The sequence below is a fragment of the Podarcis raffonei genome, chromosome 11 (assembly GCF_027172205.1).
Source record: "Podarcis raffonei isolate rPodRaf1 chromosome 11, rPodRaf1.pri, whole genome shotgun sequence".
Classification (NCBI taxonomy): domain Eukaryota; kingdom Metazoa; phylum Chordata; class Lepidosauria; order Squamata; family Lacertidae; genus Podarcis; species Podarcis raffonei.
Window position 1 is genome coordinate 64,328,522 of NC_070612.1, and position 12,932 is coordinate 64,341,453.

The 12,932-nt window shown below is 40.6% G+C and overlaps 1 protein-coding gene and 1 long non-coding RNA gene across 3 annotated transcripts in view; both read left to right on the forward strand.

Annotated features, from left to right (window-relative positions):
• LOC128423062 (transient receptor potential cation channel subfamily M member 3) overlaps positions 1 to 12,932 on the forward strand; it is a 365,948-nt gene that overhangs the window by 53,700 nt on the left and 299,316 nt on the right. The gene's annotated exons all lie outside the window — the stretch shown is intronic.
• LOC128423067 (uncharacterized) lies at positions 11,373 to 11,982 on the forward strand. Its single transcript, XR_008332659.1, has 2 exons — positions 11,373 to 11,505; positions 11,776 to 11,982. It is a non-coding gene; the product is annotated as an uncharacterized LOC128423067 (long non-coding RNA).

Consider the following 12,932-nt stretch of genomic DNA (forward strand, 5'->3'; position numbering starts at 1 on the left):
TGCATAAATCTGCATTTAAAAAAAATGCTCAAAAATGTATTTAATTTTTTTTAATGGCAATTTTCCCCTCACAATATAACCATTTCCCCGTGTATTTCTCTCAAAAGTATGCCTTTCTAATTGTATTTTATTCTAAAACACACCTTTTTATCCACATTTGTTCCCTTTTTTGAGCTAAGGGCTACATCGTAAAATTTAGAGAAGTGCGGAATCTGAAAGATTGCTGCATTCCAGTTTACAGATTATTCTGGAAGATGTGCATCAGTTTAGTTTTTATCAGCATTCACAAATAATTTATTCCTCAAGCATCCCTTCTCACTTGCCAACCAAATACAGCTCAGATATTGGCAGAGATGGTTCCTTAGGTATCCTGGTCTGGCCTCACTTAGGGCTCACACTTTGAATTGGACCTAGAAATGCAAAAGTGGAGTCACTTCTGAATGTGGTTCATTCTCTCTCATTTTCAATAGTTGCTACTTTCTGCACCAGCTGAAGTTTCTGGGCACTTTTTGAAAAACAGCACCACATAATGGGTCTTTCATTAATGGGTCACCTGTTCATGTGGTCTAGTACTGCCTTTCTGTTTCACATAATTCCATCTTTGCAGCAGCACAAAGACTGATGCTAACAATGCTGACCTAAGAGTGGTATGTACAAAAGAGGTTAGTAGCAAAGCAAATTTGCCTTCCTTTCCCAAAGCCAAGATCACCTCAGTGAATGGGGAGAGGACATGCTACCTGGGCTATTTTATACATGTTTATTGAAACAGCAATCATTTCTTTGAAAATAATTCTTAGAAGAATAATGAAGTATTTCTCTGTACCTTGGAAAATTGTCTTGATTATGCTTAAAGGGCTTTCTGCTAGTTGATTCAAATTTATTATAGCTTTAATGGAAATTACTGAAATCAGAAGCAAAAATGGGAGAACACAAAATGCTAGGCTAATAACTTTCTCCTCTCAGGAAATGTTATGCCCAATAATTTTCAAAGGCAGGCAGACTTCAATGTTTCATCATTGCAGTATTGCATAGTCTTGCTTTTCCAAAGCTAATTTCTAAAGTAAGAAATACTTTTTTGTTGTTGTAATGGGGCACCTACTTGATGTTTGTCATTAGGTCTTCTTTGCCTTGGGTTGACCCCAAAACGATATAGTTCATTGGGCTGATGGTCAAACTATTTTCTCTTGCCAAACTCTTCATCTATAATCCATAAAAGTTGTGACCCAAGCTATGTGTCCTGAGTAATCATTTGGACAGTCCGGGGAACAGAATGGGTGCCCTGCTCAGGCAATGAGCAATACAGGCTAAGATGATAACGCTCTATTTTTCTGATCTTTCTGATATATTTATGAAGTCCTGAATAGATCAAAGAAGGCTAGGGGGCAGGAACTATTGGATATAAATGGGGCACCAATGAATTGAAGTTTGAAATCAGGTGTGATTTTTAATTACTAGAATAAAAGGGACACAGGTGGTGCTGTGGTCTAAACCACTAAGCCTCTTGGGCTTCCCGATCGGAAGGTCGGTGGTTCACTATTTTTAGAATTTCATTCATCAGATCTTTTAGAGGGTTCACAAGCTGTTTACTCAGTTTCTTGTAATACTTAGCTGGTAGCCCATCCGGTCCATGCAATTTCCCTACTTTTGCTTGACTTACTGCATTTAAGACGTCTTACCCTGTTATTTCTTCATTTAATACTGCTAACTTATTTGTTTTCATTTTTGGTAAATTACTCTTTTTAAGATATTCCTCTATCTTTGGTATCTTTTCTGTTTCCTTTTTATATAACTCAGTAAAATACTTGACAAAGGCTTCCCTAATTTCTTTTGGTTTTTCTGTTATCTTGCCATTTGCCTTTATTTTGTTGATATAATTTTTTTACTCATTTTTCCTTATTTGCCATGCCAATAATTTTCCTGACTTATTGGCATGCTTGAAATATTTTTGTTTGCATCTTTTAATTTTCCATCCTATTTCTATATTAATAACCATTAAATATTGTGTTTCCAATGACCTAATTGCCTGTTTTACTGTTTCTTTGTTAGGTTTTTTTCCTAATTCTTTCTCTTTTTCCAGAATTGCATCTAAAATTTCTCTTTTCTCCCCCCCTTTTTTATTGAATTTTGTTGGACAAACAGCCCTCTCATAACCACCTTGCTGGTGTCCCATACTATTTGCAATGAAACCTACTTATTCAGATTTAACTCAAAATTGTCTCCCAGAGCTTTCCTTGCTTTATACACAAAAGATTGGTCCTCTAACATGTCTTCATTTAGTTTCCATCTAAATGATGTTTGACTTTCTCTTTTAATTCCATTACAATGGCATTATGATCTGAGAAAGTTCTGGGTTCTATTTCTATTTTTTTAACTCTCAATTCCATCTCCTTTGTCATCCAAATAGTGTCTGTCCTGGCACTGCTTCATTCACATTGGAATAAAAAGTGAACTGTTTGTCAAACAAATGTCTTATTCTCAATATGTCAACCAATTTAAGAGTTTCTACCATTTCAAAAAAGGCCTTTGGCAATCTACCTTCTTTTGTTTCCTTTTTTCTAACTGCCCTATCCAACTATAATGAGGGAACACCATTTAGATCTCCCATCAATATGATCTTTTCATCTGCATAATCTAACAACTCTGTTCCCAACTTTTAAAAAAAAATCCGATTTATTCTCATTTGGTGCATAGATGAGAGTCTATCCTTTTCCTTTAATTTGTACTATTAATATTCTTCCTTTCTCATCTTTTTAAATCAGTTTTTGTTCAAGTGCAGGTTTTATATAAAATACCAAACACACCCTTCTCTTGGTATCATCTGCTGCTATAAGTCCAAACCTAATTTGGGTTTCTTTTTTTTCTTTTTCTTTTTGCAATGTGTGTCTCCTGTAAACAAATTATGTCAAAGTTCTGTTTGATAATTACCTACATGCTCAATTCTATTTCTCTTGGCCTTGCTGTTAAGCCCATTTACATTCCAACTAATTTTAAGGTTTGCCATTTGGAGATTTTGTTAATTTTCCTATTTGGCTATCTACACCTCCCACTGCTCCTTCCAGGAGTTCTGCTGCTTCTTTTTGTTGTCTTGGAACTATCTGGCTGTCCAGATTAAAAGTCTGTCTTATTTTTCTCCCAAAAGTCATGTGCTGCACAATAGTGGTGAGCTCCTGTTGCTCTGTCCCAGCTCCTGCCAACCTAGCAGTTAAAAAGCATGCCAGTGCAAGTAGATAAATAGGTACTGCTGCATTGGGAAGGTAAATGGTGTTTCCATGTGCTCTGGCTTCTGTCACGATATTCTGTGCACCAGAAGCAGTTTAGTCCGGCTGGCCGCATGACCCGGAAAGCTGTCTGTGAACAAACGTCGGCTCCCTTGGCCTGAAAAGCGAGATGAGACCACAGCCTCAATAGTCGCCTTTCACTGGACTTAACTGTCCAGGGGTCCTTTACTGTTACCTTTTACCTTACTAAAATAAAGTTCCTGAGAGGAAAGAACCCCAGTAGGGAGCCACCAAAGTTAACTAGATTTATGAAGAATATATGTTGTGATATAATATTTACTTTACCTAAAATGACTGTCAGAACGATTTTTGTAGTGTTCGCTCTGCAAGGGCAGATTTTATTTTTAATACAGATGCTTTATTTGCATTAGAGCTATTTTACAAATAAAAATACTGAACCAAAACAACTGCTGGGGAAGTGTAGGTTTCATCCTTTCCTTTGGGTTGATGGAAACAAAATTGAACTAGGGGATGTGGTAATAGGTGGCACCCAGCCAAACAGCACCACACACGTCAGAAAGCCTACCCACACAATGGACTTTAGTTCATCCACAGTTGTCAACAACCTTTTGGAAAGAGCAAAGCAAAGCATCCACCCAACGGAGAAGGCAGGCCAGGAAGCAGCCTTTGGACTTGCAGTCTGACCCAGCTTCCCCTCACCTCCCAAATTCCCTTCCTTTCTAGGAATCTTGGTTAGGAGGAAAGATTAGCAACGTGAAATGCTCAGTCCAGCTCACCCACAGCCTTTGCTCACCCCATTTTGTTCATGCAACACCGGCACCTCAATCCCATCTGGTCTCAGTTGCACGAGGCTCAGGCAAAGCAGGTCTCGATGCAGCCTCCATAGAGAGCATGGAATGTGTGTGTGTGTTGCTGCAAAGGAACCAGTGGGTGGTGGAAGGCGGATGTGGACAGCTAAACTGTGTGTGAGAGAGATGCCTCAGTTTCCCTGTTGCTGTTGTCCTAACCCAGCAGGGTCAGTGCTCAAGGATTATTTGTATATCCATCCAGTTTTATCCCACTCTGCCACCCAAAGGAGCCCAGGGCAGCAAGCATATCCACAGTAAAGCAACTTTTAAAAATACAGTGGTACCTTGGGTTACAGACGCTTTTGGTTACAGACTCCACTAACCCAGAAATAGTACCTCAGATTAAGAACTTTGCTTCAGGATGAGAACAGAAATTGTGCAGCAGCGGCGTGGTGGCAGCAGGAGGCCCCATTAGCTAAAGTGGTGCTTCAGGTTAAGAACAGTTTCAGGTTAAGAACGGACCTCCGGAACGAATTACCGTATTTTTCACTCTATAAGACGCACTTTTCCCCTTCTAAAAAGTAAGGGGAAATGTGTGTGCATCTTATGGAGCGAATGCAGGCGGGAGGCTCTGCTCAGCGCTCCCTTTAAAGAGCCGTGTGGAGCATGTGTGCGGTTCTTGGGGGCTTCCCCCCGTGCGCTCTTTAAAGGGAGCGTGGCTCTTGGGGGAGCCTTCCTCCCGCTGCCCAGGAGAGGCTGTGCGTGGCTATCCCGCGCGCTCTGTCCCTTCCCCCACCTCCCGCAAAATCCAGCAAGAGCCGCGCTCCCTTTAAAGAGTGCGAGGCTCTTGCGGGAGGTGGGGGAAGGCACAGAGCGTGCGGCTCTGTCCCTCTCCTCACCTCCCAGAAAAGCCCCCAAGAGTCACACTCCCTTTAAAGAGCGCACGGCTCTTGCTGACTTTTGCGGGAGGTAGGAGAAGGACAGAGGGCAGCCCCTCAGCCCCCTCTCCCACCTCCTGCAAATGCTGCAAGAGCCACGTGGAGCATGTGTGCAGCTCTTGGGGAAAAGCCTGGAAGCGCTGCACACACACTCCACGCAGCTCGTGAAAGGGAGCGCTGAGCAGAGCCTGGGATGCGCTCTCTTTAAAGAATATTTTTTTCCTTGCATTTCCCCTCTAAAAACTAGGTGCGTCTTATGGTCAGGTGCATCTTATGGAGCAAAAAATACGGTAAGTTCTTAACCTGTTAAAAACAGTTAAGCCATTCTAAAACAGCTAGAACTCCTCTGCTGGCTGCTGGTCTGTTTTCAGGCACAGTGCAAACTGCTGCTGTAAGGAAGCCCTACATGGCTTAGGTCCAAGCTATCTGAAAGACCACATTCCCTCCTGTGAACCTCCTGGGTTTTGAGATCTTTGAGGCAGGCCCTTCTCGTGGTCCCGCCTTCCTCCCAGGCATGCTTGGTGGGGATGCAGGAACAGGCCTTCTCAGAAATTACTCCCAGACTCTGGAACTTCCTCACCAGAGAAGCTAGACTGGCTCCCTCTTGGTGCTGCTTCTGCCGGCAGGTGAAGACTTCCTTGTTTCAACAGGCTTTGGGAAATTGATTGCTTTTGGTTAAAGGGCTGGTGCCATGCTTTTTAAATTTAATTTAATTTAATTTTAATTATTGGTATGTTTTAAACAGATTTTTATACAGAACTTTAATTCTGTCAGTGTTTAATTGTTTTTAATGATTTATTTTTTCTATGGTTTTAGCGGTTCTTGTTTTTATTTGTAAGGTGCATTTTTCAGGGAAAAAGGTGGAGAATAAATTATTAAGAACAAGAACACCACAATGGGAGTTGTAGTCCAACATCATCTAGTGACCATAGGTTTCCTGTCGCTGTTGTGAAGAATGCCAGTATTCAGCCTTTGCCCATCTCTTCCTCTGCCTCCATAATTTTTCTCTGCCTGGCTCAGATTACAGTCCAAGCTAGCTAAGACCTTTTGCTCCCTCTCACACCAATGCTTACCTGACTAGAATACTGATGACTTCCCTCCACTCCACCTGCCTCCTCTCTCCTCCTTGGTGAGGAGGGACAGGAGCAAACAATAACAGGTAACACAGTCATCTCTTAAAATGGATGAGGAAGTCAGAGAGACCTTGCCTACAGGATAGGGAAGAAGTTGAGACCTAGTTGCATTGTCAAATGACAATTGGCAGTGTCACATGTTGTAGAGCAAACTAGACAACTGGGGGCAAGATAACTCAGTTTGTCTAACCCAGTTCAGAATCAGACCAGGTATTATATTTTAAAATTATAGCTGTATGTAGTCGCCCGACCAGTTTCTTTATAATAAATGCAGCTAGAGACATCTAGTGGCGTGTACATAAAGTGTGTTTGCTTCACAGGGGTTTTAAAGATGCTCTGGTTTCGAGGGGTTTTTAGTAGTCAGTGGACTTTTAGAATTTAATACATGACATTACTGAACCCAGGTGGTAACTCTCCAGAAATAGGTAGAGGTGTCCAGCTGCTGTTGAAATTCACAAGGTACTTAGAACTTCACTATATTCACCCACATTTACATAAAATAATGGTTTTATAATACCAGCATATTGGGGAAGATTTGGGTTTGTCTAATATTTTACTTTATGCTCTTAACTGGTATGCTGGATGATTTTTTTTTGGGGGGGGGATGGATAAGCACTGTTACATCCTAATGGTTTTCTTTTAATCTCTTCACTTAATGTACTACAGTGGTACCTCAGGTTAAGAACTTAATTCATTCCGGAGGTCCGTTCTTAACCTGAAACTGTTCTTAACCTGAAGCACCACTTTAGCTAATGGGGCCTCCTGCTGCCGCCGTGCCGCTGCTGCACGATTTCTGTCCTCATCCTGAAGCAAAGTTCTTAACCCGAGGTAATATTTCTGGGTTAGTGGTCTGTAACCTGAAGCGTATGTAACCCTAGTTACACTGTATATTACTTGCTTACTGTTAAAGAAAAACTTACCTGATTGACATTCTGATGGAAACATCTTAGAAATAGCTTTGCTCCAACCTCCAGAATATCCTGAAATCCATGGTGCTGAAAACACTGACGGTGTTTTCCTCTGTGACACCAAAATAACATTTGTATCCCCCCTGCACTATCTGTGTTATCTCTCTCTTATTATTGGTCTTGTTATTTTTGGTATCTCACCTTTCCTCAAACAGAGCCCAGGGTGGTTAACAACATTCGTAAAACATAGCATAAAAATAAAATGAAATTCACCATTTACAATAAATATAATAGCAATAGCATATGGCAATCAGTGATATTCACGACACAGAAATAAAAGGTGTTTCAGACAGTTAGACAAGTAGGACCGCTCCTGCTATGCTCCAAATGCCTGCAAAACTAAATGAACCTTCAACTGATGCCTGAATGAATATAATGAATATAATGTAAGAAGAAAACAGCATGCAATATAATGTAAACTGTAGATCACCTATAGTTTTGGGACTGTGACTGCAGAATGTGGTTCTTGAGGTGGCTAGTCTTTTGGATGTAAACCACGGTCTGTAAACAGAGAAAGGCAAGCCATAGATAATTTAGGATATTGGCAATGATGGGGAACTCAAAGGTGGGCAAGGTTTTGTAGGTTGTAGCATGCAAGATTCCTCTTCGATGTGGGTCATCAACACCTTGTCATGGCACTGCCTCTTCCGATACAGGAAGCTCAGCCTGTAATTTTCCACTGGCCTGGAATCTTTCCCTCAGTACTCCAAATATTAATTAGATTCTGACATTCGTTCATTTATTGGGGGGGGGGTCTTCTCACAAACTTGCAACAATTGTTATCTGGATATATGAGAGAAGCAAGACAAACTCAGATGGAGTCATCTTAGATCATCTCAATCCAATCTTCCTCATACCAGCGAGTGACACTGGCTTCCACCAACCAAAATTCAGGCTTACAAATTTGACCTGAATTTTGTTCAAAATCTGTTGAAACAGTGTAGTTACTTTGAACCCTTCTAAAGCTTCAGCGACACCCTACTCAAACTGTTTATTTTATGATAGTATTCATGGGGAGGATGTCTGTTTTGTTTTTAAATATGTGTGATAGATTTACAGAATTTTATCATTTAATTCTTTTCAGAGTTAAAGTATTTCCAAATCAAATACATACAGAGATATGACAACTTGTCAAACAAATTATGGCACAAAAGCACAGTGAAAATTGAAACTGAGGATATGCCTCTTTTATGTTGGAAGAAAATTCAAAACCGCTCTACCTTACTGTACTTTATGTTAGTCATGCAACCTGTAAATTTGTGTTTGAGTGAATTTACGTGGGTGTTACACATTAGCTAGAAAGAACAACTTGTCTTACCACACAGATTGAATATGGGGCTTTTTCAAAAGGTCTTATAGCAGGGTATTAACTATCTATTCTAAGTACTGTGTGTATAAGAAAAGAAACACCTACACACTTGTAAAAGCACACCAAGATTTCTCTTATCTTTTTTGTAAAGTTTCTTTCTTTTTTTACATTTAGTTTTATGACAACATATAATTGCTTAGTAATGAATTCAAGATAATAAGGTAGTTATGATTATTAATTCCATATTTCAAGATGGTCCCTATTATTTTTCTGTGCCAACTGATAAACTACCACACTTACCATAGCAGTGTGATAAAATTAACTAAGAGAGGCTGCCATGGCTTAGTTTCAGTCTTTCTTTTGCTTAACATGGACATAAAAATCCCTCAATTATATTAAGGCAATAGGAGAAACATATATTTTGAGTAGTTAGGCTAGGGTTGCCATATAACAAAAAGTGAAAATACAGACACAAAATTTGCTGAGCTCCCCCCCCCCCCAAAAAAAACCCCTCAAAGAAATATTGAAGTTTTTGACCTATCTTTAAGGAAATTCTCCAGAATCTAGACTTCCAACATGGGTTGCCATATGTCAGGATTTTCACGGGCATTTTAGCAGTTTCTGCCAGGACGCTGCCATATTCCAGCTGTGTCCAGATGTATGGCAGCTCAGTTAAGCAATTTCTGCAAATGTTTTGTTCATGTCATCAGGCTGTGTAAACTGAAAAGGATTGCACAGAAGATTGATAGCAGTAGCATCTACAGTAAATCACCATGGAGCCAAGAAAGTGACTTTATCCTCAAAACTATCTATAAGATAGCTCATTGTTATCATTTTTAAAATGGTAGATAGCGACTTGCTGACCTATTCTTCAAACTTTTCTGATCTGTGACTCACCTTTAACCCAAATATGCATTTGAGGACCCATTTCTTATTTTCTTTTTTTGACACATATTTGAAGGGTGGTAGTGCTACTGCTGCAACCCACTTTGGATCAACCCGTGACTCCGAGTGGGTTCTCACACACCTGTTGAAGATCAGTGGCCTGGTGACTTTAAGGCTGCAGAGAGATTAGAACCTTAGTTTTTCTGGTCTGTAGCCAAGGTATCTGTATCTTATGAACTACAAGCAGAATACCATGCCTTGCCAAATCTACAGTCTCAGCCATTAAAAAACATTAAAATGCTCCTTTTCCAAGAAAACCAATTATACCAATTATTGACTTTGACCTGTTCCTTTTTTGGGCACAGTGGGGCTCGAATTCCCTCCCCCTTGCTCTGATTTCTTCTCAGAAGCCCTGGTCCTGCTCAAGGTTGGAGCCACAGACCTTCCGATATGCCTAGAGCAGGGGTGCCAAAACCTTTTTCAAAGAGGGCCAGATTTGATGAAGTGGACATGCGTAAGGGCCGACTGAAGTTGCTGAGCTTTTTTAAGGATTGAGGTTCTTGAACTTTTTTAAAAAAAATTATATATACTGCCATGGGGGCCGGATTAAGTGAAACAGCAGGCTGGATTAGGCCCCCGAAACGGATGTTGGACATGCCTGACCTAGAGGGATTTAAATAGGTACCAGTGGGATAGCAATGGGGCAGGAGCCAGAAAGTGTCTGGTAGTCAGTTGTGTAGACCCTAGGGCAGCAGCCAGTTAGTTTAGGGATTGTTCCATCAAAGGCTAGGGGTAATTAAGTGCTTAAGAATGGCTACTTTTGTTTATATTAGTTGTTGAAGGGCAAAGACCACAGGTTTATAGACACACCATCCAATGGTAGTTAGTGAGTTCCCAGACAGAAGCATTCAGCCTGCCATCTGCTGCTATGAGTCACTGTATTCTGGTCGAAACAAAATAAAAATAAAAAAATTCCTTCCAGTAGCACCTTAGAGACCAGCTAAGTTTGTTATTGGTATGAGCTTTTGTGTGCATGCACACTTTTTCAGATACTCCCACACTTCTGGTGTGGGACAGTATACATGTCAAGTCTCATCTTTCCATTCTTGACCGTGATTCTGATGCCACTGAGCTCAGAGGCCATGTAAGAACCCTGGCTCACATTGGTGAGCACACTCTCTGCATTTATTTATTTTTAATTTTTTCTAGCCCGCCCTTCATCCGAATGGAGCCCAGGATTGTGTAAAAATAACAATAGTAACAGAGAAACTACCAAAGTCCTTGCTGATTTGGGTGATAAGTACTTAGTAGAAGAGGCATTTAGTAGGTTATGTGTGACTATGGTGCCTCTCTTTTTCTGATGTAGTTAAGAGCATATGAGTCACATATTGATTCAACATGATAGAGCCATCAAGATGCTCCTTCCCTTGAATCTGTTTTAAAACTAAAATACATGGAATAGTGGTTTTTCTTTCCTGACATTCTGGGTTGAAAACATCTGGGTGTGGTAGAAATTTAGGGCTGGGTTGATATGATTTCCACAAGCTGAGAATCTTGACTGCAATGTGGGCAAAATGATAGACTGGGACAGCGAACTTTTTTTATGAATGACAACAGAAGAAAATTCCCAATCCCACCTGGGTGGGTGCAGCTGAAGGAGGCGGGACTAGAACCCCAAATAGGTGAACCTTTCCAGCATTTTTTACGCACTTGGTGCTTTTAGGAGAGAGAGAGATAATGTGTGTGCATGTTTCTGTGAAATTGCTCTTTTTCAGCCATCTCATTTTTTTCTCTTTTTCCTTCATAAGAAATTTGAGGAGGGCTTCCCATTCCCTCCATCTCACTTGGATCTCCCATCTCCCCCCCCCCCAGCTCACTGCAAGATGATGGTAACATTCCAGAGGCCGTCCACCATGGGCTAGTTCAATAATTTATTTAGATATAGGACTATCTAACCCATCTTTCACCATGTGGTTCCAGACCAAGAGTATGTACATCATTAAAATAATAAAATAATAAAAGCATCACATCTTTAGAAAAAGGTGACCTGGAAGGACAATGTATTTTGGATGTCCCCACCTCTTTAGTGAACACCCATTTCCATTTGTTACCGGAAAAATCCGAGGGCTCCCTTGGACAAAAAGTAAAGACACCAACCAGAGTAAATTGAAGCAAATCAGCAGCCTGTAGGCTTGGTCTTTATTGAAGAAAGACTGTCGCGACAGGGTGCTCCCCTCACTTGCAGGTGAGAGGAAAGACCCAGAAAGATGGTGTGCAAGACCTTATAAAAACTTTTGAAATTCCCACCCTGTAGGTCAAGCCCACCCCCAGAAACATCATGCATACATTACGGAAAGGAGGGGTTGAGGGAGGAGTTGTGGTGGTAACCTGAGTGTCCTGTCACCTGGCTGATTCCCTTCTCTCCCCCTCCCCACGAGTCGCTTCCAGGAGACAAAGGGGAGTTGGCAGTTTCCTGCCCCCAGAGGGAAGAGCTGATTATTGTCCTTTGTTTCAGTCCATGCTGAATCCACTCCCATATGCAAGTTCTTTGTGATCTTGATTGTCTTCTGTCTAGGACCATCAGGGTTGGCATAGCAACTGGGCAGGGCTCCTGTGGATGTGCTGGGATGGTGAAGGGATTATGGCTGCCCTGTATCAAACCTTCCCCATTTTGTAGTCCTTCCTTCATGGAGTAAAATAAAAGTGGAACAGTGCAAATCCGCTGTATGGTTGATTTTCTATGAATTTATAACAGAAGCGTAGCGTATGTAGTGTGTGAGTGTGTGTGAAGTTTGTACAAACTGAATGATGGGGGGGGGGGTTCCTGCTACACATTCTGCATGTGGCTGAGGGCACCAACAAGTTCCATAGCCACCACCACCACAATTGATCCACCCTCAATGAGTAGCAGTGGTGGTAGTGACAGCAGGCCTAGCAAACAGGGAGGCCGGATGTGGCTCATGGGCCAGGGGTTCCTCACCTTGGCCTAGAGGAAATGCTTATGTCCATAGTGTTAGTTCTTTGGTTTTGTTATGGTTATCTGTATTTATTGCTTCCAATAAAATGTTTCCGTAATTCTATCACATATCACTTCTACCATATTTGAGGGAACACATTGTTACTTTACCTAATAAACTTTTAATTTATAGCTTGCTGTTCTTTGTTTTCTTTTAAGTAAACCACTACAGGACAGTGTAATTGCATTGCATCCCTTTTCATTGTACTATCTTCAGCCACTTGATGGCAGCCCTCTGTTGCTTTCAAGGGATTTCCTAAATAAATAAATCCAACCTAGAACAGATTACTTTAATGCTTCATTTACTTTAACATATTTTTACATCAAGCTCTCTTACTACAACATGAAAGGAAGCTCTTGCATTTTAATAATAATAATAATAATAATAATAATAATAATAATAATAATAGAATATTAAAACACAGTACAGCATTAAACAAATAATAATAATTTAATTCTGTATGGAATGTCAAATGGAACGATTATCTGGAAATGGTTATCTGGTGATGATAGGATTTTAAGGTGGCACAACAATTATGTAATTTTAGGGAAATATAATTAACTCATCAAAATCATGTTCAGTAGAGATGAGATCAGTACAAAAACAGTTGTTATTATTATAAAAATCAATGTTTAAGTTTGTGCTACAGTTTTGT